Below are 27,299 nucleotides of genomic sequence, written 5' to 3'. Positions count from 1 at the left end.
TAATGGAGACTGTGGCGAACAAACAATCTACTTAAAAGGATGCACAATTTGAAAATAATAAAGCATATGAGAACAGCAATAACAACATCTCAAGCATTTACACAGTACCTTTTCATCCTAAATCATATTTATTAGCTTTACCCACGTTGGAGATCAATCCCTGACTCTGTGCCTCACCTCTCTGGAATACAGCTATTCAAGAATGAGGGTGGGAGGTGGTGGAGGAATGGGTGAGATGTGAATGGGACCTGTGTTATAGCACCTACGTGAAGAGAAGCATTTAATCACAATAACAGCAGCACAAGCTTACATTAATTATAATTTTCTTAAAGTGGATCTCCAGAACGTCAGGTTTTTGAAAGACTTTCTAAACTCAAAGCTTCAGACAACTGGATTATAAGCTTCTTAAAAGCTGGGATAGTGCATTCTTCTTTATCTCCACCACATTACATGATGCAAAGTTCTGTACATATGACCCTCAATACTCATTTGCCAATATGGAAGACTGTATTTTAACTGGTTTAGAAATTAAGCTACAATACAGATGGGTACATGCCCAAACAGATGTTAGTGGACTCTGGCCCATGCATTACATATATGGCTGTGGCATACAAACTGGCCACATTTTGATTCCTCTTTTCCAAGAGCCTGTGGGAGTCCCCGGCCCTTCCGCGCAGGCCAGCATATATCCTTTTTCCAGCCAACCTCCTCCACCAAAGAAAATGGCATGGAAATCCTAGACCATTCCTTCTGCATCCTGGAGGAGGGCTTGCACCTTCTTCAACTTGTAGATAAAGATATTGGCTATTTGTTCATCAATATAGTTTCTCAGCACAATCAGTTTGGGAAAAGAGGGTAGGACAAAAACTTGAAATTTAAGAAACAAAGATGCTAACCTTTGATCTGGGCTGTCTTTGGTAAGTGGTTGAGGAAAAAAAGTAAAGTGATGCACTCACCAAGACTGTACGTATTTTATTTTGGCTTTATTAAAGGAACGTAATGCACGGAGCCAGGCAGGGGCCAGAAGAGCTTTGAGAGGTGCTGCCATTTCAGGGGGAAAATAAAGTATAATCTCATTCATACAAGATTCTTAAAGACATCCAAGATTCTTCCTCGTTTGGAAGAGAAATGTGAAACCTTGTCATTTTACACTTGATTTAGTTAGAGTCTACTGACAGTCAATATATACAAAACCTTTGCCTTTTGGACAAGGTAGACTATGACCATAGCATCTTGGCATTTGAAAAACTCCATGCATCCAAAGATCAGAAACCCTTCAAATGTATCACTTGAATGAAGGGAACTGAACATTATGACATTTCTTTAAAGAATCAAGCTGAAGAGACTGACCATTTTCACGAGCATCTTATTTCAGATATTTTGAGTTCTTCGACCAGAATCCACTTGGCTCTGCTTCTTGATGGTAGATTTTTTACTGAATCGATCAACTTCACTAGTGAGTTCAGCTTCACTGGCGTGATGTAAGCCCCAGAAAAGCCATAGGAATTGCTTCATGCCAAGGAATAATTTCCAAAAGGAAACTAACATCCCAGCTTCCAGTAACCATTTTTAGAAGAAAAACACCAACCATGCCTCATCAGGCTTGGTATACAAAGAAAAACAGGACAAGCCTTACTAAACGCTTCTAGCAAACACAGTCTCAGTGACTTCTCCTTTCCCTGTCCTGGGCTTATGGCGTTAGCTTCTGGATAAGGAAGCAATGGGGAAGTTCTGAATTACCACCTCATTTAATAACCACAGTTAAAAAAAAAAAAAAGCAGAATCTGATACTTTCAGTCAGGTAACTTTTGGGAATGAGATGTTTTAAAAAAGAAGATTTAGGGATGCAGCCGTTTACTGGCTGAAATAAAGGAAATTATGAAAGAGCAAGGTCAGGAGATGAAAAACCGATGCCAGTTTGGCCACGCCGCAGCCAAGAATGAAGAGTTTAGGTTGGCCTGGAAGACCAATGGTATGACAGGGAAAATGAAAATAGAGAATTAAACAACGCTAAGATAAAAGCGACAAGGAACAATGATGACGTAAACGGAGTAAATTGTGTGCACTTCTGTGTGAGCCAGCTGTGGAGAGCTTTGACCAACATACAGTGGTCTCAGGGATAAAGGGAGCACTCCTGCCTCAGACACCCAAGCAAAATCCCTGCCATGGCTCGCTGCCTGAGAGTCCACTAGGAAGGTGTAGTCCTTCTGCTATTTACATACTAAAACATGACCCTTGAGGAAGGAGACATTTAATTGTTGCTAGTTATTACAGCTTAGTGTGATTTTAGCTACTTTAAAGGGTCTTCCTCTCGAACAAAGTTCTTAGTGAAAAGAAGGTGGGTGGTTTTTGTTTTTCAGAAAGGGACAGATTGAAGCTGGTATCTAAGCAGGGTGGGATGGCAGGTGAATAGGAGAAAGGAAGGAAGAAAGGACTCAAACATACAGAAGGGGAGATGGGAAGATCCCCAAGATCTCAAATGCTTTCTAGTTTCATCCAAGGTCCACTCTGCCTTTACAACTAGTACGATGAAGTCAGTCACTTATCACTACAGATCCTCTTCCAACTGTGCATAGTTCTTAAGTGTTTCGGTTAAGTGTACACTCATCTAAACAGGTATTCTTTAACATCATGCCAAGAGAAGCTCTAGTTCCAGTGTGACACACAGGAGGATATCGTAGGTAACACTGCTAATGTGCCTTACCGTTCATCTGTCCGACCCAAGAGCTGAGCCCCAGCACAGCTCCACAGGCGCCGCGTTTGGCAGGGAAGCCTGGAGCCTTTGTGCCGATTCCAAGAGGGGATCCCATCTCCAGGTGGGCGTAGCTCCTTGCCACAGTCCATGGCTTGATAAGCCCATCCCAGCCTGGATTTCTACTCTATTCACGGCCTCAGTAGGATACCCTTGTGCAATTAGCAACTTACACAAATGTGGGGTCCTGGGCAGACAAGGAGACTGGGAATACTAACCCCAGAGGCTTCTTTTGGTTTTTCACATTTAGTTTCTGAATGACTTACTGTGGGGAAATATCTTACTTCCTCAGTACCTTAGTTAGTTTCATCATTAAAAAATTTATTTATTTTTGAGACAGGATGTCACTCTGTTGTCCTGGCTGGAATGCAGTGGTGTGATCATAGCTCACTGCAGCCTTGAACTCCTTGGCTCAAGCGGTTCTCCTGCCCCTTCCCTGAGTACCTGGGAGTACAGGTGTGTGCTACCATGCCTGACTACTTTTTACATTTTTGCAGAGATAGGGGTCCCACTATGTTGCCCAGGCTGGTCTTGGACTCCTGGCCTCAAGTGGTCCTCCCACCTCGGCCTCCCAAAGCCCTTAGACTATAGGCATGAGCTACTGTGCCCGGCCTAGTCTCATCAGTAAGTAAAAAGCAGGTCTGCTTAATATTCCCCCACAAAACTAGGTGGATATGCAGCCAAAGTGTTTCATTCAGGACCAAAAAAGAAAAAGGGTCAAAAGCATTCTTTACTTCTATTAGACTAAAGGAAGTCTTATGCTTCGTTCAGCATTCATAATGGTTCACTTAACAAGTACAGTGATTGGTTAAGTTTTATTAAAATTTGCAGGATGAATACAGACCTCCAAATTGAAACAGTCAACTTAGATACAGCAATTAGTGTTTTTCCCCAGCAGGACTGTAGTGTGTACCTTTCCAGATACTGGAATGTGTTTGAAAGACTTTCTATGAGTTTCTCCTGGTTAACAACCATAGTCTTTTCATCCACCTATCACTTAATATGCTCCTGTAAAATATTAGATTACCCACCTGCAGACAATATTTCAACAAAGAGAGAAATATCATTATTTTCCCTGAAATGACAATTATTATGGCAAAAGGTCAAGGAGCTACTACAGATCCCTGAAAAACCAGGAAGGCTCAACAAGGATGAAATTTTCTTTCTTGTCAGCCCTAACCAAATATACAGCTGTTAAGGGAACCACCTGTCTCCTAGATTTCCCCACGCCAGCTGTAACTCAGGTCTGAAATGTACTGGATTCCTCTCCAGGTCAGCTGCAGCACCAGATGGCTGAGCAGTCTGAATCAGGGGCAAGCCTCCTCCCCTGCAGGCTCTGTTTCCAACATTGGTGTAAGGGGTAGTCACACATCTACAACACCCAGGGGCTGGCTCTTTGATGGTCAGTGGTCGCACCATGCATCAGAGGGGACAGTCCCTTGGGCTTCAGAATTCATTCTGGGAATCCCACCTTCCCTACTGTCCATGGAGTGGAGTGAGAGGCCTCGCTCCATGTTAGAGGTGACCGGCCAGGGGGCTCTGGAGATCAGCACAGGCTGATGAACCAGGTGCTTCTGCAGGTCTCAACCCTCCCATTGCTGCTTAATGCTGGTAATTTCTGCTGCTTCACCTATTTCCACTTTGCTCATTTGACACTATCTAATAAGCACCTGCATGGGACGATTCATGCCACTGCTTATCTACTCATTCAGGAGCTTCTGCCAGTGGCAGTGGCCTAGTTAGAAAAGACAAACATGGTGTTCCATGCCCGGGTGACTTCAGGATATCCCTTGTTTCAGCGACCTCAACAATTCATTGTAATAATAAAAGCTTTGGTCCTTTAAGCAAAAAAAAAAAAAAAAAAAAAAAAAAAAACCCAAAACACAAAAAAACACCATCCTTCTTCATGTGCCAGTTTAACAAGCACCTCCCGCGACTCCTCACCAGGACTTTTAAAATTCACAGGTCCATCGGGTCCAATGGAAAACTCGGGAGAGGTGAGCCCAGAACCAAATATCACAGTCTTAGGTCCATACAGAGCCTAGCAGTCCCACTAGTGATGACTTCTTCTGTTGACTACAAAAAGACTGTGCTGATTCTCTGTAACTTAGAGGGGAAATACACTAGATCTTACTGGCCACTAACACGTCATTGTGATTCTGCTGTTCACTGTCAACATCTAGCAGGGCCCCTAGGAAGGGAACGCAAGACAGAAAAAGCACAGAAGAAAGGTCCAGGGGCACAGAGCATTGTCTGTGAAGGCAGGCCCGGGGGGGCCTCACAGGGAGCATCTCGGGGCAGCCATGAAGCAGCAAGAAGATCCTGGACACTGAGGGAAGGAGACAGGTATGGAAAGCCCTGGTTCCCCATTTCCCAGCTGTCACCCTGCCTACCTCCCCAGGGGCCTGCTGCAGGGATGTGGACGCTTTTGACGCCCAGATTCCCTGAAATTGGTAAGTTTAGCAATACAGTTGCATATGTTCAGCTTGGAAAGCAATCTGTAATCAGTATTATAATTGTGAGCTATGATTATGCCATCATGGATCAGAAGTGGAGAGTGGCAATTCCCAGAGAGGCTGAGTGTGACATACTCCACACAGGGTAGCTGGTGTCTCGCTATATTTTTTCACTAATAGTTTCTGCTGTCATGAAGAGTTCCCTCAGGTACTTTGCCTGCTTAACTGTTAGATAATTTGAGACACTGGTATGAGATTTTTGCTGTTTCCAAAGATAAAGCCCCAAAGGCCAATGGTAGTTACACACACTCTCACACACACTCACACACACTCTCTCACACATACACACACACTCTCACTCACTCACACACAGTAGTGTATTTAAAATCATAAAGAAACACTCAACTGTACTGAAAGACTTTAATTTTAAATGATCAAGTAGATTTATCCTCAAAGAAACCATCTGGATTATCACAAACCTTTTCAAACCACAGCTGTTTCCCTTGAAAATCTTTACTTGGAAACTCTGGGTAATAATACTCACAGGAAAAAAAAATGTACTGATATATAAAGATAACCAGTTTATATCATGGTTTGCTGTGAATCAAAGAGCAGTAACGTATTTATATTTTTCAGTGTGGAGGTAATGTAGACAACACTCTAGACAATGATATGAGGTCAGATTTTAAAACTCATTCTGCCCTTAAGAAAATTCACACCATACTCATTAAAGAAACTTCCTCCAAGGTTTCTAAACCAAGGTTTGATGCTCTGAGACACTGTTTTAAAAAGGCGGTTTTCTTTAAATCCCTTGACTCTAATATATGGACAAGGCAATTTTTGTTTTAAGAGACAGGATCTCACTCTGTTCCCCAGGTTAGAGTGCAGTGGTGCAATCATAGTTCACTTTAACTTCGAACTCCTGAGCTAAAGTCATCTTCTCCACTATAGGCTGCTGAGTATCCAGGACTGCAGGCATGTGCCACTACACCAGGCTAATTTTTAAATTATTTAGTAGAGACTGGGTCTTGCTACATAGCTCAGGCTTCTCAAACTCCTCGTCTCAAGTGGTCCTCCTGCCTTGGCCTCCCAAAGTGCTACGATTACAGACATGAGCCACTGAGCATGGCTGACGCAGTTTTAAAAATTACTTTCATGTTTTCTTTTTAAAAATTGGGATTTTAATTTTTGTTTTTTATTGACACATAATCTTTGTACATATCTATGGGGTACATGTGGTATTTTGATACATACATGCAAAGCACAATGATCAAATTCAAGGCAGGAGGACAGTGACTTCAGTTGTTTTTAATTATTGAAACAGTGGCTCGTCAGCTGCAGGGCAGGAACTTCAGGTCACATGCCAACGAGTCACAACGCCAAAGGCAGGAGCTGACCCCGCGTAGCAAGGCTGGTTTCAGGGAGGCATTCCTCATGACTCTTCTGCAGCTACCCGCCTGAAGCGAGGAGAAACTCCCCTGTGTAAGGTGTTCTCTACCATGGCAGGAGGGACCTTTCTGGAAAGTTCTAGTTCTAACTGCTAATTCTTTTTCTGATACCACCCTTCAGTAATATCTTCTTATGGGGAACTGTGGAGCATTTTCTGGAATATGAAATAACTATACAACTTGAGGGCTAAGGAGACAAAGTGAAAAATGGTTTCCTGCAATTCTGCGGCAAAGCTGGTCAAATAAAAAGTATTTCCGTTTCGGAGCTTATGGGGTTGGGCATGAGAACAGCTGTCTCCCTCCCTAAGTGGACTCTGCCCCAGGGTCAAGACGGGCCTGTCCACGTCTTCAAGGCCATTCGACATCTTACATATATGAAAACCTACTTTGTTTTCTAAATCTAAGCACATAAACACTTGAAAGCAGCCCCAGACTGATCATCTGATGACTGAGCTCTATATATTTTTTTTTCTTTTTTTTTATTAAACAACAAAGCAATAGCCCTAGCAGACAACTTCAACTCGAGTTATATTCGAATTCAGGACATCAAAAAAGTCATCATGTTGTAAATAGGAAATTCCTTTACACGCTGCCTTTGAATTCTAAGGGGCTGACAGATCAAGGGACGAAGGCCCTGGAAGGCTAAATTAGTGAACCCGCTATTTTTTTTTCCTTTCTGTGAATGAAGCTCTCTTTTGTATGTGCATTTGCAAGCAAAGCAGGTGCCTGCTTCACACAAGTCGAACTGCAACTGGGATCTTGGCTTCTTGTCAAGTCAGTAGCATGCAAGCCAGTTTAAGTCAAAAGAGGACACACTCCTCATACTTGATTCCCCTTGCCATCTATTTTCTCCCTCAGTCTTAGCCACTGGGAGAAGAATTTAATACTTTTTTTTTTTTTTTCCAGAGTCCAAAGGCTGTGGATCTAAGTGGGGCATTTTGTGCTCAAGCGAATCTGCCATGCACTACGGTTTCAACTCTCAGTCACTGGCTTTGGCCCTGCCAGGACCCCCACTTTCACTTTCTACAAGGCAGTTAAAGGTTAAAAAAAAAACCCATCAAAAATCCCCTGAATTAAAATTTTCAAGAAAACTTAGCATTAACCTTAAAAGAAAAAAAAAAGAGTAGTCCTTTTTCCGTGGTAGAAGGTAATTTATACCCCTAGCATCTTGAGGCAAAAGGCAACGACAAAATGCCATTCTTAGAAAGTACAAGGAGGCCTCAGGACATGATATGAGATCCCGGAGGGTCACCCATGTAGCCCTTTTTTTAGCCCAAAATCCAACCACCAAGAAGAACTGGCACTGCTAGGAAACGGTCACATCAGGGCACTATGACCGACTCTGGGCCCGTTGGTGCTGGGCCCGTTGGTGTGAATTCCTGTGACTGGACCTCCATGCAGTGCTTGCTTTCTAGGAGTGCTAGATACACGTGAACAAATGATGCCACCGATTTCACAAGCTCCGTCTAAAGCCCAGTCCCCTTGCCTCTCAGCTCTCTTACGTATTCCTGCCTGTAATTTTATTATCGTGGCTCCCCTGTATTTGATGCTGAACGCAGATGGCTGTAATGACATCAACTGAGAGATACAGGAACCAGAGGCATGAAAAAAGTACCCATCACAGCCAAAGTTAGCTAAAGGGAGAACCTCCAAGAAGATCAGACATATCTGTGTTGTACTGCTCCTCCAGCCTTTTACGCCTTTAAACTGAACACTATAAAAAATAAAATGAGAAGAAGTTAAGGTAGCGTTGCCTTCTCATGACTTCCATGCCTTTGCCTTTCCTGTGGAATCACAAAATTTTACAAGTAGCAAACGTTGGGAGTCGGGAAGCAGTACTCCAGCATAAAAGCCTCACAAGAAAAAGTTTCTCTCTGACCCCCTCCTGCCCTCCTGTCTCTCAGTCCCAGCCTCCCCTAAGCCCAGCCACAGAAACTGGAATCCCTCTCTTCCTCATAGCAGGTCACAGAAACCAGAACCCCCTTTCCCCAAAGCCAGCCATAAAACTTAAAAATACTGCTCTAACTTTCCTTCCATCATTCTGTATAAAACTGGCCAGAAACAAATTCTCTGACCTACCTTGTTTGACTGTAGGTCATAAGACCCCCACTCCAGGGAAGGTCCTTCCCACACCCAGAAGGAAGAATCCTGCTCAGAGAGGCCAGGGAGAATGCGGACAAGCAGGCCTTGCCGAGTGTCCCTGCTCAGTCTGTTAGCGTTACATCATGCCCTTTTTGTCCAATCACATTACTACATGGCTGACCATACTTTGTGGAACCTAAGTATGCAAATAAGCCTAGGCACACTTTGTTGGACCTAAGTATACCATTTCCCCTGTATCTTTGGGTCTGCATCCCGAAGGCGCCTGTGTCACAGAAACCGTGATCTCATCAACCTGCGTGCCTTTTCTCCTGTGGATGTGCCTCTTGTCAGGGACTCTTAGTGAACCTTCATAGGGCCAAGGGGAGGTTTTCTCTTGGTCCCTACACTAGTTCTACCAGCCTAACTCCCCACACCCTCCCATTTTACAGATGGGAAAACACCAGTCTACAGGTTAGCAGGCTGCCCCCAAGTCACACCAGGAGCCAAGAGCAAAGCCAAAACCATCACAGCAACCATGAGTCGATGAGCACCCCTCCAAGTCTATGCCTCTCATAGGGAGAATGTCCCTGAACCACCTCTAACAGGGTCCACCTCACTCTGAAAGATCTGCTTCACACTCTGTTCATGTCACCTAAAATGTCTCTTTATAACCTAAACCTCTCATCTGAAATGTCTCTCCAACAGTCACCTAAGACAACTCTTTTTTCCCCACCTAAAAATGGGACTTCCATAGCTAGAGTAGCAGCTACCCAAATACGAATGCCTCATCCTGTAGAAATCTACTTTTAAGGAAACCGTATCCAATTAGCTTAGTTTTATAGAGTTTGATATAATTGGCACCCTGATGTCAGCGGTATCACCATCTGGCCACTGCCCAGGAAGCTGACGGGCGACGCTGCCATCGGGCCTTCCGTATGTGAGTTATGTGGACTCCACGGTTTGGATTACCAAGCGCCACCCCAGGAATTCCCCTGGGAAACTTACACTGGCAGCGTGGGACCCGCACCGCCCTCTGGCCGCCTGAGGCAGTCGTGCGATGCTCCGCCAACATCCTTCCTCACTTTCCCTGCAAGATTCCTCGCAGACAGCAAATCTGAGCCACCTTTTCAGCCCGGGAGGGAACAATGATCTCACTGGGGTCCCTGGCAACCCCATACCTTCCCTCCAACTCTCCATCTGACACGCTAGGACCACCTTTCTGTCAACTGGCCACAAGATCCAGGCCCCTGGCAGCCTCCTGTTGCCCTGGGGACTTTCCCTGGAGGAACCATCTTCTGTTATTTCCATGACCCCGTGAAGACTAGCAAGCTCCCTGTTTTCTGCGAGGAAAATGGAGTTTCTTTCTTTCCTTTTGACCTAGATTAAATCGACTGCATTTTCAAGCCTCTTGGGAAAGCAAGTGCAGCCTAATATGCACAGCTATGTGTATACTGTAACACTTCCTCACCCATGATTATGTAAATTCCACCAAAGCACGACACAGATAGAAAAGGTAACAAGGGCAAAATTGCTGGAACGTGCTTTTCCCCTTCTCTGGTTCTTTGAAATAAGACACTTACGTTAAACCATTTCAATTGTCTAATAGCTATGAAAGCATTGGAAGAATTTCAGCATCATCCTTTTTTCCCCCGATGGGACAATCATCGTGTTCAGCTGTTTCATGAACTCTCCCACCCTGCTCTGAGCGTCAGAAAGGTAGGGTGACATGTGCATTTGTCCAGGCCCCGGGGGGTGACGTGAAGAAAGCAAGGAGTCTTCTTTGTTAGAGAAAACGTCACTTGACTATTGGAATGAAAGATAATAAGCTAGCCATAGAATTTATTACGCTTTGTATTTTTCAAAACCTAATTCCAAAGTAGTGAGCAGAACCATATTTTTCTCTGAAGGTAAGGAAGAATGAAAAACCTCAGGTTGAACGTAACAAGCCAACTAGAGGGTCTGGCTTCCCTAAAGTGGATGTTAATTGGCTCAACTCCCTGGCCAGCTGGTCTCCCTGGGGTCTCACGGTGAGGTGGAGACCAGTGGCTCAGCAGCAGGCAGGCCTTCAGGCTAACCAAACCAAGATCACTTCCCATACACCAAGGAGGCATCACGGGGTTAAACGCAGTAGGTGTAAGGTAGTTCTGTCTTGAATCCAATTAAGAAGGATTTAGTTTCTAAAGTACTGAGGGACCTCATTAGAAGAAAGTTTCTAATATAAGGTTATTTCATAGTATAGATTCTCTAGAGGATAGGATAGCATTATAATTAGGAGGCTAGTGGCAATGAGAGGTAGGTTAGAATCACATCTATTTTCCTATGATTCTCAATTCACAGCACGCTGGGCTATTAGATGCTTCCAGGCCAGGCCGATCTCTCAAGTCTCCACTTGACTGCCTTGCTTTGACGGTGCACCAGCTTGAATTCCCTGGAGTAAGAATGCAGGCCCCTTATTGTTAGCCTGAATAAAACACAGCCCAGCTCTGTTCCTGAGCACCTATCAGTGGTATTCTAACTTATTACTCAAGGGTTCTAGGTGCCTCTGAACTCTCAAAAGGGTTATTTGCAATCCAAAGCAGAACAAAGGTAATTTTTCTGGAAATGGAATAAGGACGTCATTATCTACTTCCTCACTCTGGTCTTTACAGTCAAAGTGAAATGGAGAGGCAAACTCTTTGGCTATAGAAATCCAAGGCTAGGCTGAAGTAAACATTTGTACTTATTGTAGATTGTTTTTTCTTGTTGGATATGATGCTGGAGAACTAATATTTATGGCCGTTATAACTGTCTTCACCCCACTCCGGCAATAACTGAGTCGCATTTCATGTGTATGGAGATCAGAGACGGAGATATTTCTCCATATTGGCTGGAACAGCAGAAATCATTTAAGAAATTCACTTTTGGGGCCAAGGTGGTCCCTGAGTTCTAATGGCAAATACCATGACAGTTTTCAAAGTGATGCTGGATAGTCTTCTCATGCTCATTCATAATCCTTGCAGTGAGGCTGGTACAGTCATTCCTGATTAGCATCACAGGCCGATGACCTCACCTCCCTAAGCCTCTGGTTCTTAATAACATGGGGTTAGTGACAGCTATATTATAGATGTATCACATTAAGCCAAACAACGTATGAAAATGTTTAACACAGTTCCTGGCATGTAAATAAGAGTGCTTAGTAAATGTTAGCAGCTATTGTCCACTTTAAATTTAACATGTTTCTCCATAGAGCGCTGAGCCCTAACAGACACTATGCAGGCTCCCTTTGAGGCAGGTAAGGGATAGGTAGCTTTACTCCACTTTTATAACAAATGCAATATGGAAATGCAGCCGCGACAGGCCTGCCGCAGGCTGCGCTGCCGCTGTGCATCCCTGGTAGGGAAGCCGCTTTTCTAAGTGATGACCACGAGCCCTTTAATAGGGCTTAGAATTGATTGTGTTGTCTTGCTTTCTGAAGTAATTACTTGGAACTAGCAGAGTTCACCCATTCGCATGGCCTTTGAATACTCTGAACATCCATTTACGTGACCTCTAAATAGTCAATCAATTTTAATGTAATCATTTTCATGACTTTCTTATTCAGGGTACAACAAAATTTTCCCCAACTATATGCTCTATGATATGCCCCCAAGAGGCAAAAAATCCCTAAAACGGTTTGTTATTTAAAATAAAACCTACGGCTAAGGAGCACACCCAGGTTTCACTACTATACGAGTTTAACCAGATTGGTCACTTTCCTTTATTTCAGCAACAATAGAGGAAGAAAAAACAAAAGCAGTAACACTGGGCTTCACAAGAAGACGTGATGTCCTAAACGCTGCGATGAGGACTGGGAGGAGGAGATGTCCGGCGGAAGCTTGGGGCACAGACCACCATGTGTGTCAGGCACCTCTTGGCCAAGGGGTTTCCAGCAGCTGGATTTCATTTTGAGAGTTCCTGTCACACGGGGATCAAGCGCAGGAGATCACTGCCGTCTGACTGTGGTTCTGCTGCCGTGCTCCTGTTCTCCTAAGGAATGCAGCTCTCTGCGGGTGGCTGCTACCTCTTACGCTTCCTGGGTCCCCCCACCGGCCCCCGACAAGGCATGGCGTGGTGCCAGACACTGGAGGTTCCTACTGTATACTCAGGGGTTGACTCTCACCGGAGCATTTTCACACCCCCTTCCCCTATAGCAATACGGTTTTCTTTTCAACTTGGAGTTCCATGAGCCTTTCTGATTCAGGTTCCTAGGGGTAAAAATGGTCCATGCAACACTCTCAGCCCATTTCCTGTGAAATGACTCTGGTATAGTTACTTCTAGCCTAAGAGAGATGTGGTTTAATGGCTAGGTGGAATAGATTCTGTTTGATCCATTTAGTAAAATAATGTATACACAGTGCCAAGCCCAGACTCTGGCACAAAGAAAATACCGAAAAGAGGTTAGCTTCTTTTCTTCCTTCTACTGTACAATTTTAGGGGCAGTATGAAGGGTTTCTTGATATCCAGGGTGATCAAATAATTCATTCTCCAAGTGAGGACCCTTTTGAAAGCGGAGGGGATAATGTTAACGATGATTCTGGGACAAAAGAAGAAAACGGGGCTGATGTGGGCAAACCCTCTGCGCCCCTCCTCTTCTGTCCTCTCCCCCAGTCTTTCCACTCAGCCTCTGAGCTTCATCCTTTCAGTTGGAGGCTCAGATTCATATTAAAATAAAAATGCCTCAGAAGACACAACACCGCAATCTGTTTCCCAACAATTTACGCTGTAGTATCAATGAATCTTATGGCCACTAGGTTTGATAAGAGTTTCCATGGTGAGAACGCGGGTCATGGGGCAAGAGGGGATGTCCTAAAAGAAGAAGGATGACCCCCAAAATGGGGATGGCTGGGAAGAAAGTGACAAACTTCAGTCACATTGTAATTCTGAAAAGGGTCCATTCTGGATTTGACAGCGATCAACTTTAAATGCCAGACTGAAGACAGAAAAAAGATCTTAACCATCTGGTTTAAGTTCTTGCTTCCAGTTAAAGAAGTGGAGGCATGGAGAGGGGGCGTCTTGGCAGAGTCGCCCCTCTGGTTCCTGATAAAGCCTGGCCTGATTCCAGTTAGGTGGACTCATCTTGCCAAACACTGCCTTACTTCTTCACCGCTCCATGTCTCTAACCAAAGAGAACGCTTGGCTTTCCATTTTTAGAAAATTAAATAAGTGTACCTGATTATGGATACTAAAAAAACGTAACACATGGTCCTTGTACGTGATGTGCTTGAAATACAGCTGCTCACTCATTAGCAGGTAGGAAGAGGATTTATCTTCTTTGGTCAAGAATCTTTCTCTGGAACACCTCAGAGGGAAAAGTAAAATATTTCCTTGATTTCAGGATAACAAAAAACTCTCCACACCACACACTGATTAGCAGCCACTGGGTTTTGTCTGAGGAAGAGCACGCCGCCCATCAATTGTTCCCATGCTGCATGCACGCTAGAGTAGTATTTGATCTAAAAACTTTCATTTTTCTCAATCATTGCCAATGACACTGATTCTATTAAACCTTCAGAAAAAAGAAAAGAAACATCCTGCAGGCTCCTATTTCTTCCCTGGATGACTGGATGAGGATGGATTTCTGAGTCTTTTTAGCCCTTTGGACTGTAGGGCCAATGCCTGTTTGGATTACACACACACACACACACACACACACACACAGAGAGAGAGAGAGAGAGAGAGAGAGATGAGGATGGGGGTGGGAAGGCAGGCATGTGGTAGACCACTCTGCAAGGTGCTAAAATGCTCTAGGCAATGAGATGGTTTATAGGATAAAGCCTCTGCTGTACTCTCCTGCTTCCTAATTGTGCAGATAACAAATGATAATAATATTCTCCCACCACTAAGGGTCTCACTGTTAGTTCTAAATTATATTCGATAACAAGAAGATCAATAGCTAAGGCAAGTCTAAACAGTGGCTACCCCAAACACCTTTCCAACATGTGCTGGAACGCTTTCGATGTTAGTGAGAGCAAGTCTTAGCTCCCTGAATATAACTGTCACAGGCTAATATTAAAGTCGGTTTGATTCCCTGAGCACATTCCAAACTGTGGAAAAGGACTTGACCCATCTGACTGACTACTGGGTAGCTCAGAGAGGGCAGTCTAGGATCCAAATTTGCTACGAAAAGCTCACCCCACAGATACTCCACATACTGTGTCCATCTCATTGCAGCTTCAGAAACCATCGGGGACAACTTTTCCATCCTTTCTTTTTGGGATGACAAAGAATTTTTTGTCACATAAATAATTCAACTGATGTTCACCCAATACATTTATAAGTTTTTCATTTCCAAGGTGGTAGGTTTCCCAAAGATTCAACATTATGACAGGAGATGAAAAAAATGCCCCGAAGATTTCATTACTAGTCAATCTTATACACTGACCTATGTGTTAAACAGCTGTCATTAGATGATAAATTCCAAGTAGTTGATATAAACCATAGAATCACCATCTGTCAAAATGAGTCGTAAACTTGGTCAACTCAATGAAACAATCTGCTAATCCAAGAAACATTCAGGTAGGAACAGATGTCTTAGTGTTACATGGTACAGTCATGATCTTGTCTATGCAGTGAGGCCAAATTTTAAGACTGAAGAGAGTTAAGCATGGGTGCCAGGAGTTACGTTTCACCACCGAGTCCACCACCATTCCTTACAACACAGGATTCTCAGCAGAAAACTGCAACGAAGGTACCAAATACCTTTCTACAATCTAATTACCTCTTACAATAGCATTTCCCAAATGTTCCTGAAGATGATAATTGCCTGGAACATTGGCAAAAACATGGATTCTTGGAGCCAAGCCATGCCCCTCAGCTCAGGCTTTCCAGGCGAAAGGCCTGGTCATCTACAGGGCAGTGTTCCCTGGGATTCTTATCCTCCAGGAAGCCTGGGAAACAACATAGCAAAGGACAGCTGTTGCAGGGACTACCAGTGTCTGCTGAAGTCCATCCTCTCCTTCCTCAGGGCCAACACTGGAACAGAGCTCATGGTGAAACCACATTTGCCCCTTGCCACGTGACTAAAGGCTTCCTAAAGAAATACAAGTGGAAGTGACCTGTGCTGCTTAAGAGCCAGAGCTTTTAACAGAGCAGATATGAGTCCTCCATACTTTCTTTCCTCTCCTTTTGAATGGACACAGGTGACAAAAAAAGTAACAAAACACACACACACAAAAACCAAAGAGATGGTAGAGTGACAAGATGGAGAAGCCTGGATCCCTGTATCACCACATGGAGGAAAGCCACCCACCAATATCCATAAGGGTTCTGTGTTTAAAAGTCCTAATATATTTTTGGGTCTGCAAAAATACTGACAGTTAAACCTATCCTAATACCTACAGATTAAAAAACACACACAAGGAAAATACAGGTGAAACAGTAACAATTCTGCCCATGTCAGTGCTGTCTCTGCCTCACACTTCAGGGGACTACCCAACACAGCTACAAGAAAAATGTACTAGCAGGATCAAAGTGAGTATGTTTTAGAATTTCGTTTCAGAAAATTAGAAGTTGGTGAACTGCTGTAGAGAAGTCAGGTAGACAAAGCCATTGAAGCATTGAAACCCACATTTACACTTTCTTGATGAGAACACCTTTTTGAGCAAACCACTTGGTAAAACTGACCCGTTTGAGAGAGGAATATACTTCCCGACAAGAATATCTGAAATTTCATCCTCACTGATGAACAATTCTCAAATTTCATTTGCTCAGAGGGAAAACAACTTGTACAGTGCGACTCAGCCCACAATGACACAGAAGTTAATTTCTGTCTTCTTTTTCTCAATCTTTTCTCCCTTTCTTTTGTTAGCAGGTTTCAAAACGCTGACCCAGTAGCTGAGGCTTATCTCCATCCCCTTGGACTACTTCTCCAACCTACCAGCAGCATCAAATGACAGGCAGGCCTATGCAGAGGGGCACAGAAGTCTGACCTGGAAATGTCTTGCAGAGATCTGTGCCCACTGGGCAAGGAAAAGAGGGAGACCCTGCACCATGTTCCTGGGTAAGTCATGAGCCAGCAAGTGGCATTTAAGTCCTCTTGGTACCCAGGTAGCACTGCCATCATTTAAAATGCTTTCCAGGTATTCATGAAAATAAGCACATGCCCACATTCTGCAGAGTATAAGAAATATCAAAGGGATGTGCTATGAAAAGACAGAGAACTGGTATTCAGTACATTTAACCAATTCACTTCTTCATCTCCCTTGGTTGGGAATTCATATCTTTGCTGTAAGAACATGCTCTTAGGCTTTTAGCATTTTGGTACGGGAACAAAGAAAAATTAATAGACGGAATGGGGGCAAAGTTGAGGCTGAATGTGAGATACCTACCTATAAATATGAATGCAACCCCTAACAAATTCGTAGGCAGACTGAAAATCATGTGGGCGAACTGGTTCTTGAAAACTATTTGTAGAACTCCTCTAGTGGGCCCAAAGAGTTAATACACTCCCCTAAACCTCTTCTCTTCTCATTAAGTTGGACTCTGGAAAGTTTGGGTGAATTTTCACATCATACATTCTCAACCACAACTAGAAATCCAGAAGGCGTGTCAACAAAATCTGTCCCTGGAAGATCTGCCCTGAAATCTACTCTCTGGAGCACCCTGCCATGACCCAGTTTTGTGACATCAATGCCGGGGCATATCTGGGTGTTAACTGCTCTGGAAAACTCCCGGGTGAGAAATTCAGGCCATCCAATTAGGACACTTCCAGGTTACCTCTAGCTTAAACACTCTGACTGGTTTTATCTTATTAGTCTTCATCACATCCCTGTTCTAGGCTAAGCTTTCCCTCAGCCCTGCTGCTGCTTTAGAGAAGCAATGGACAGATTTTGCATAGAATAAAAAAAATTCTTAATTTCCAGCCATCGAGGCTAACTTCTTGCCTCTCAGCAGCTTTTAAAATATTGATGGCTTTTTCCTCATAACAGACAAGCTGAGTGGAGTCTGGAGGGCCTGCTCTTAACTGTGACTAGAAATGAATTTCATGGAATTTACCACATTTTTCAAGAGAAGGCACACTTGGGGGAAGGGGTGGTGGCAGAGGGCAACATCTGACCATCTTCCTTTCCAGCCCAGACCCTTCTGATTCAGGCTCTACACAGACCATACCCAACCTGCGGGCCTTCTCTGCTCGCAGGTGTGACATCTACTTCCAGCACTTGTGGTCAGGTAGCAATAGCAAGGATGGCCCGGGCTCAAGGAACAACAGAGTGTCTGCCTAGAGGGCTCAAGATTTGTTTGAAAGTTATTAGCTCCATGTTCAAGAGGGGGGAAAAGCAGGCCTAAGAGATAACCAGCAACCGAATCGGGGAGTAGAAGATAACATCGCAGAAACAAGGTGATGCATCTCATACTGTCTTCTTAACTGAATGGCTTCTAACAAGTCTCCAATTAAAGATGTTGGTCCCAGAGATCATGGTCTTGGGTTCTAATAAAACTGTTCATTTCTTCCTTGACAATCACTCGCCACTAGAGAACAGTCATACAATTGTATGCCATCCTCCTCTCAGGTCCTACCAACCCCTCCTCCTAAGGTATCCATGGTTACCTGGAAAGTCAACTACTCTTGGTCTATACAAGGCCAGGACTGTCCTGCAATAAAATCCATTGTTTTATGTTTTCCCTATTAACTGGAAAGCTCATGTTCTACTTACAGTTTGAAGACAGACTGTGATTTCATGGGCAATCCTTTATATACAAGATTTTGAGTCTTGGGTTTTCCTCAAAACATCACTAACAGTCTACAGATTGCCACGAACATCTTTGTAAACAAGAATAATTATCCCTAGAGACTACCTAGTCTATGAAAAAAAATCTACAACGCTTTTCCTTTGGATGAGCTTTGTACAGAACGCAGGTCTGAAGCAAACCACTTGACCATGCCCTTCTGGGTCTCCTTCAATAGCTGGCTGTCAAAGTAGGACGCTAAGAAAGGGACACTGGTCTAGATTGCTTTTTAAAACCCACATTCTGTAACTATGGCTATGTTCTGACTGCTTTCAGAACAAAAGAAAACTGTAAGCATCAATATCCTTATTTTCAAGAGGTCTACCTATGTTCAGATGAGTACATGAAAGTGTAGTCTAAACAAGTTTACCTACAAACAAAAAATTCAAAATATTAAACAGAAAAAGATGTTGGCAACAGATTAAGTGTTCTGCCTCCCAGGGCTTGTTCTAAAGCTTCCAGACTCCTAGGAGGTCTGACCATCACAACCCATGTTTTCCCTTCAGAAGATAACAAAATAGAACTACCCAATTTGGGAAAGGGCTTGCTGAATGCAGTTTTTATCAGTCACTGCATTCGGCTCCCATATTAAGGACAGCAGAATAATTATTTTTGAAATTGTACACTGCCACACAGAACAGAATAAGCTGGAACACCAGGAGATAATGGACTGATTACACAGCTATCCTTTTAAACATTTCATCAGTCTTAGAACAGCAGATAAAACAACTATTTCATGTGTACCAGTGGGTTCCAGATTAATCCTGCAGCGTTAAAAGCCGTGGAACCACAAATCAGCTGATTCCAATTTAAAGCAATAAATCACTGGTTAATGTTGACACAGTTATATGGGGTCTGGTTACCAGGTGACAGTTGCTGTAAGTTTTAATCCAACTTCTCTATTGAAAAATACACTATCTTGCAACTGCCTTGAAGCTGCCACAAAAATACATTTTTAAAGGAGTAATAAACAAATATCAAGAAATAGCCTTCATAAAATTGTCAGTATCAAAACGCTACAGAAGAGTCCTCATAAAGAAATGCAGTCAGCAGTAAATATATACTAGCACACTAAGCATGAGGAGACAGAACAGATTTTGCATACATGCACCCAAAATGAGATCCCCATTTGGGAATAAAGATGGAAGAGGTTCTCCCTCCTCCCTCTGCCACCGACCGTGTAAGTCAAACAGAACTGAGATTCTGTTCAGCGGATCAGGCGGGGGAGCCCAAAGGACAGCCTGTGTTACTTCCGTGTTGGATTGTTTAACAGAAAAGTGGCTCACTGAGATAGCCCATAAATGCTGCTGCTGCTCTCACTGGAGGTATGAGGCAATCGGGACACTGAACTGTATTCTGGAGAGTACAGAAAATGATTTTTGTTCTCTTTTTCCCCTGTGACATTTAATCAGGGACCATTTGCTACCCTAGTATCTGTTTATTTTATGGGAACTGAAACTTGAGATGAAACTGGATGCTACTTAAGCCACAAAACCTTTTTTACCCATATGAATGGACAGGAGAAGGAGTGAGCATCACAATGGGAGGCTCCTGGATTCGCCAGTTCCCTGGTATCACGGACAGAGTGCAGAGTCACAGAGGGCAGCTTCAGTCCCAAGTCTCCCAGCTGAAGCAAGTCACTGACCACCTTCAACCAGAGATTTCTTTTCCGTGTAAAATGAAGAAAATGAAGATGCTCATCCCTACCCTGCCTACAGACTCAACCAACGCAGACAATGAATGCAAGAACAATGGGAACCCTCCTTTCTTTCTTTCTTTCTTTTTTTTTCTTTTGAGACAGAGTCTCGCTCTGTCGCCCAGGCTGGAGTGCAGTGGTGCGATCTCGGCTCACTGCAACCTCCGCCTCCCGGGTTCAAGTCATTCTCCTGCCTCAGCCCCATGAGCGGCTGGGATTACAAGCGCATGCGCCACCACGCCTGGCTAATTTTTGTATTTTTTTGTAGAGACGGGGTTTCACCATGTTGGTCTGGCTGGTCTTGAACTCCTGACCTCGTGATCTGCCTGCCTTGGCCTCCCGAAGGGCTGGGATTACAGGTGTGAGCCACTGCACCCGGTTCTGTTTTGTTTTGTTTTGTTTTTTTTAAAGAGAGAGGGTCTTGCTTTGTTGCCAGGCTGGAGTGCAGTATAACCACAAACTCCTGGGCCCATGCTGTCCTCCCTCCTCAGCCTCCTGAGTAGCTGGGACCACAGGCATGAACAATCATGCCTGGCTAATTTTGTTATTTTTTTGCAGAGCTGGGGGTCTCGCTGTATTGCCCAGGCTGGTCTTGCCAACTCCTGGGCTTAAGTGATCCTCCAGCCTTGGTCTCCCAAAGTGCTGGGATTACAGGTATGAGTCACCACGTCTGGCCTCAAAACACCCTGTTAATAGATGAATTCTATGCCAATGTAAGTTATTACTGAACAGGTATCTATGTTCTTTAGTGTAAAAACCCAATCCACCACAGCAGGAGCTAAGCTGCCTGCAGCAAGTTACTCCCCATCTTCATTTTCCTCCTTGAGAAAGACGCTGATGCTGCTCACGTGCTTCCCAGGGTTACTGTGGGACGACTGGTCTAAATGACTCCAAATTACATATTCAGGGATTTATATGATAATACAGCTGCTAGCCAATAAAAATAGCCTAATTATGAATTCAAACTATATGCAAATGCAAAGGATAAAGTAATTCTCAAGGGACCAGTTTTTGTTTTTTTCTCCCCCGCCTGAGGTGCTCTCTCACCATGGACGTGGACAAAGGAGGTTTAAATGAATACTTTGTTTTGCCATGTTCAAAAAAAGAGTATTAATATTTTGTGACTGCATCTGTGAATGAAGACACTCAAAAAGCCATGTTTCCAACTTAGGTTAATAATAAGGCTATTTGTCCACCCACTCTTCGGCACTGCTGCAATATTCCTGGCCTCGAGTGGGAGGCCACGTGGAACAAGGCCTCAGAAAACAAAGGACACGCAGCCTCCCTGAGCCAGTTCCTATAAAACACCACCAGGCAGGCCACAGCCTTGACTGTCTTAGTGGCTGCAACTCTCCTTTTCCCTTCTCCAGCAAGCGTACGGTTTGTGACGTCAAGGTCTGCCAAAAGAGCTCGGGTCACGGTACCTAGGTTATGGCAAAATAATCTTCCTTCTAATTCCAATCAGACGCCAGTCAAAACTCTGAACACAACTGTTGCCTTGTCCTGTTTTCCTTAGTGACACTGCCTTAGTGACATTGCTTTCCACAAGAAGCACTGCTATCCGCCTGGATGGATGTGGAAGGTTTGTGTCTACGATTAGGAACTAGCAAGGGATGAAAGAAATGGTACCTAAGTCTGGCTTCAAGGACCTCATGACTTCATGTAGCAAAAGCAGAAGTCAGGGAATACCTCATTTTACTCACTGCCTTTCAGAACAACCCACTGCACACTAAACCTCCTCTTGGTGCCTGCTGTGTTTCTGTTCTCCTTGGTGCAGAAAAATGAGCCAAATAGCAGTTAACACTCTCAGACAGCACTTGGAGGATAGTCTCGCAAGAGGACAGTAAAAGTGCCAAGTGTGACATTACTCTGTTGTAACAGAAGGAGAAATATTATCACACCTAGAGGTGTGATAGGAGTTTAAGTTCATGGTCAAATGCTGACGATGAGTATCATAGATTTCTATAGCTTCCAAAAGGGCATTCAAAAGCTCCTTCTCAACCATAGAGGGAAAGACATTACTGTCTCTGCTACACTGAGATGGGATGAGTGCCACAGGATGCTTAAAAGCTGCCTGTTAAAAATTCAAATTCAGGGCAGAAGCCACTGAGATGAAGCTCCCCTCCACTCCTTCCTGAGATCCTGGCTTGTCCAACAAAGACGCATCAGGATTTTTGTAACCCAGATGGTACTATAAAATATGAGAGATTATTGCTTTCTGTGAAACAGCAAATAAAAATTGAGTTGAACTTCACAATGTTAAGTGCTACTGTGAGCATTCGCAAGCAATGTCTCCTTCAGATTCAGAAACTGCTATCTAACTCAATTTCTATTAAAATTTACCATTATATTCACAGTAAAATAGCCTAATATATTAACATGTCACTGATCTTTGCTGATAATAACCAAAACGGGGAAGGCTAGCAAGAGTGCATTTGAAGGCTACGGGCCATCTTCCCTTTGTGCAGCTTGCTTTGCCTTTCCTCCTACCCTTCAGTGGTCAATGTGTGGACCCTGAATGTTCAGGACAGCTTTGCAGGGAAAGGACTTACTGGTTCTAGGGGACTGTATGAATGCAAAGGTGTACACATGTTCGTTACTGGGCAAAGACCAATTTTTTCATTTCAAAATTTTGAATTTTCTCATTTTTCATTTCAAAATGAAAACTCAATTTAAAAAGTAAAAATAGGCTGGGTGTGGTGGCTCACACCTGTAATCCCAGCACTTTTGGAAGCCGAGGCAGGTGGATCACGAGGTCAAGAGATCGAGATCATCCTGGCCAAGATGGTGAAACCCCGTCTCTACTAAAAATACAAAAATTAGCTGGGTGTGGTGGCGTGTGCCTGTAGTCCCAGCTACTCAGGAGGCTGAGGCAGAAGAATCGCTTGAACCTGGGAGGTGGAGGTTGCAGTGAGCTGAGATCATGCCACTACACTCCAGCCTGGCGACAGAGTGAGACTCTGTCACAAAAATATATACAAAATAAAAAATTTTTAAAAAGTAAAAATACTGTGAAAAATTCTAAAACACGAAATGCACCAAAATTAGAGTTTCAACACTGTAAGTCTTGTCCTTGAACTACCAAATTCCTAGCAATGTGACCACTATTTAAACTAAATCTCAGTTGTCTCATCAGAAAATGAAGATGACTGGACCTCCCCAGCCTCTTTCCCAGGTTATACTGAGAATCAATACTTCATAAATCTATAAACATGAAGCATCATATGGGCACATTTTAGAATTTCTTGGAAAAGCTATTCCATTTACAAAATACCATAAACCATGCATAAGATCAAACAGTCTTCAAAGATCACACATTCTTTTGGCTAAACCTGCATTATTATGTTCTCACTATGAAACCTATATTGGCCCCTCAATGGGTACTATCCTTCTGTTGTACACCCGGCCCCTAGGTGGGTTTAAGTCTCTTCCTCCTTCCCACACACTGGAGTCCTCAGGTGGAATGAACAGGAATGCTGGCTCAAGACAGCCCCAGCCCCAGACGGAGTGGGGAGGGCATCAGCAGGAGCACAGAACTTACCCATAATTCAGTTACATCTCATTGTACAGAACCTTCTTTGGCTAACACAGTTTGTGGTGAAATTTTCTTCTGTACTCATTTAAATGTAATTTCTGCACTTGTCACGGTGAAACTTTGGAGTTATTCTCTACACGTTCACAGAAATGTGTGATTTCTTACAGGCTCCCAGTTCTATGATTTTGAGACTGCTATTGATGGGTGAGGTGGTTAATTTCACTCTTTCTCCTCTTGCATTTGGCACCTAGGGGTTTTCCAACCAGGAAGCAATGACAGCCCTGGAGAAGCTTGGCCCAGATCCTCACGGTGCCTGAGAAAATCCAGCTCTCCAAAGGAAGGACTATGATGACATTCCACGAAGTCACTGGAAGCCCCACACGAGGCTGAAGATCTGGGGGTGTTTGGGTTCAGGGCTGTGAACTACCATGACTAATTCTTGCTAAATGACCTGCAGTAGTTGTTGGAAACAATGTTAAGAAAAAAAGTCATGAAGATCTTTACATGAAAAATGTGAAAATTCACAGACACTGCCAAAGTGAGTGGAGAATGCAATGAGAGTAACACCAAACGAAATTTACCAGAGCGCTCTCGCAACGTCCAGCTTGGTCCTTCTCAACCTCGGCTGCACATTAGAATCACCTCAATACCTTCAGGTGCCACCTGGGACCCAGCAGGGGAATTAAATCCAAATTCCTGAGGGTGGGGTTGGGACACTGGTATTTCTCTGTTTCGATTCCTCTAGGTGATTCTAACGCACGCCAGGGGTTAAAACCATGGCATCCCATTTGAGTCCCATGTGAACTCGGTGAAAAGAACTCTGTGAGGGTGGGTAACTCACCCAGGTCACACAGGAGATGAATACTGTCCAGATCGGATCTCCACATCCCTCACTGCTTTCCAAAATAGCAAGGCTGGCTTGTTATTGTCATGAGACTGCCATGGGGACAGCTGTTACGGGGAGGTGAAGGAGCAGGGTGCCTGACTTCCCAGGAAACCCAGCTCTTGCACAATCAAGTCCTTCCATGTTAGCAGCTGATGCTGTGGTCTCCCCTCTATCGGTCAGTCCAGGGTGGCAGGGCTGGGCAGCACTGTGGTGGCACACAGTGCCATGAGACTACTCAGCATGGGAAAAACAGCTTCCTGGGAGTCAAAACAGCTGGTGCCCTTGAATGTCACTAGAATAAAAGAGGCCACGCCCTTGGTTCCTCCAACTAACTGCCCACAGCACTGCCTCCCTCCAGCCTTGCTGGGAGCAAGGGGATGCTCACTCAGGAGGCCGAGTTTCCTCTGCGCCTCTTGAAGTATTTTGGGGCTGTGCTGGAAGAGCCCCATCTCAACCATGACTGAACGCAAGCACCCTCCTCAGTAGGTATGAATCTCACAAGATCCCAGCCTGTAGGGGTGCACAGCTGAGCAGGTGGGACAGCTGGCTCCTTAAACCTGATGAGTGTGCTCAGGAAGGGGCTGAACATGGAGAAGAGCAGGTGACACTCCCTCAATACTAATTGGCTATTCTGGGAAAACAGCAATAACCCATAAAATGACACTGACTTGTCAGGAAAATTCCCTGGGGTTGCCAGGTTCCTAAGAAGTAGAGTGGACACAGGGCAGGGCCTCTGCATGGGAGGGCAGGGCCTCTGCATGGGAGGGCAGGGAGGGTGGAAAACAGGCTTGGGATAAACAGCATGAGCATGCACACGGCCCCTCCCTCCTCCTTCACTGGGGATCCGTTTCTCCACACTCAGATTTTGGATCATCGTTTTGTTCAGAAATCTAAACACCAATGAGATGACCATTATGTAACTATTTTTCACTTATGAAGAAGTCCAGTCTGCCGACTGGGAATAAGCCTCATCTTCTGCAGGGGGGAGGCCAGGACATGTAATATCCTGGGGAGGCCACAGTTAAATGAAACCCAAGGGCAGGCCAAGGGGTGCCCCAGGCTCCAACCTCCCCTGCTACTCAGTGACTTCAGATTTCAAGGTGGTGTCCCTGTTGTATGCCCCCTTGATAGGTCACTTTCCCGAGACCACAAGGTTGGTAGCTGACGCCCCACAGCACGTCCTGGTCCAGAGGTCTCCTCCCCACTGCAACACCAGGAGACACCTCTCCGTTTCATTGCCTGGGGTACCTCCCACACGATAGAGGAAGGGTACATGTGTGATGGAGCCCCTTATAAACATCAGGACAGAGGCATCAGCTTCAACTGGCTGAGATCAACAGAGCATGGCCCCTTCCCACACTCCCACTCCTGCCCATTTACTCTCCAAGCCCCATAGCTAGAGAGAACCATCTAAGTAGGAAGCCTCTCTGTAAAGGTGAAAAGGGACAGAACTAGATGAACGTGAGTGTCCATTGTTACAGGCACTGAGCCAGGTGCGTTTCAATACATCAGGCCCCATTTACAGACGAGAAAACAGATTCAGAGAGGACCAGCAGCTTGCCCAACCTCAGGGAACTGGATTTAAACCCCAATTTACTTCTAAGTTTTCTGTACACATGATCAGGACGTCCATGAAGGTCAGCAGCATTAAATACATTGATGCTGCTGTGCAACTGTAATCACTGTCCATCTCCAGAACTCTCACATCTCCCCACACTAAACCTCCATCCCCCTTTACACTCTTACTCCCTGTTCCCTCCTGCTCCAGCCCCTGGCAACCACCAACCTATTTTCTGTCTTTCTGAATTTGACTGCTCCAGGTAACTCAGAAGTGGAATCATTTCAATGGCTTTTTTTTTTTTTTTTTTTTTTTTTTTAAAGAAAAGAGATACAAAACCCAGCCACTGAGAGTCAAAATTTAGTTTTGAGCTTTCTCCTTTTTTGTATGCTTTCAGTATTTCAGGGAGATTTTCGAGGACAGAAGCTCTCCTTAGCACTTTGAGGGTACAGCCTACTTTGTGAATTTTTTTTTTAAAAGAACAATTCCTTTGAGAATCTTTCCTACTGGGAGTTACTGCTGTGATTAAACAGCCATTTCTTGAACCACGTACCATGCTTGGTTGTGGGAATACAAAGACAGCCAAATGAAAATCTCTGCCTTTAGTGTTCATTTTTTTTTTCAAAGAGAAAAGGGCAGTTCTTGTTTGCAAACTGACACACAGAGAAGAAAGAGGAGATAAATCTAGCTAAGTAGGGAGTAGTGCTGAAACATCCTGCAAACAATTTAATTTTCCCATTACTTTTAGCCTAAGATATTCTTTATCATCGGGCCAAAATTTCATCAATATCTAATTTGATGTTCATTCCCAAGACTGCCAGTAAATGCGTACTGAATGGGCATGTATGGATTGCCTACTGTGTACACACTGTAAATTTCTAAGAGCATGTAAATGAGACGTGAATCCTGTCCTCAAGGGATTTATAAGTGGTTGGAGGAGATAAGACATGTGCATAAATAAGTTAATACAAGGCAGAAAGTGAAGGCTTGAATCAAAGAGGTGCACATAAATCTTTACAGGAGTTTGCAGAAAGAAGATAATTTACAACTTGCAAATGTGTTAAAAATGTGCAGGAAATGGAGAACCTGAACAAAGACAAGCTGTCAACAAAAAGAGATGGAAGTACAGAAATTCCAGTTAA

The 27,299-nt window shown here is 44.1% G+C and overlaps 1 protein-coding gene and 1 long non-coding RNA gene across 51 annotated transcripts in view; one reads left to right on the top strand and one right to left on the bottom strand.

Annotated features, from left to right (window-relative positions):
* The window catches only part of CELF2 (CUGBP Elav-like family member 2), an 866,707-nt gene that overhangs the window by 119,000 nt on the left and 720,408 nt on the right, over positions 1-27,299 (bottom strand). The window lies entirely within an intron of this gene.
* LOC134807131 (uncharacterized) lies at positions 212-26,484 on the top strand. Its single transcript, XR_010146801.1, has 3 exons — positions 212-5,098; positions 10,345-10,454; positions 12,484-26,484. It is a non-coding gene; the product is annotated as an uncharacterized LOC134807131 (long non-coding RNA).

This window comes from Pan troglodytes, chromosome 8, assembly GCF_028858775.2.
Source record: "Pan troglodytes isolate AG18354 chromosome 8, NHGRI_mPanTro3-v2.0_pri, whole genome shotgun sequence".
NCBI classification, from domain to species: Eukaryota; Metazoa; Chordata; class Mammalia; order Primates; family Hominidae; genus Pan; species Pan troglodytes.
Note: the sequence above shows the minus strand (reverse complement) of the source record. Positions and strands in the feature narration are given on the sequence as shown.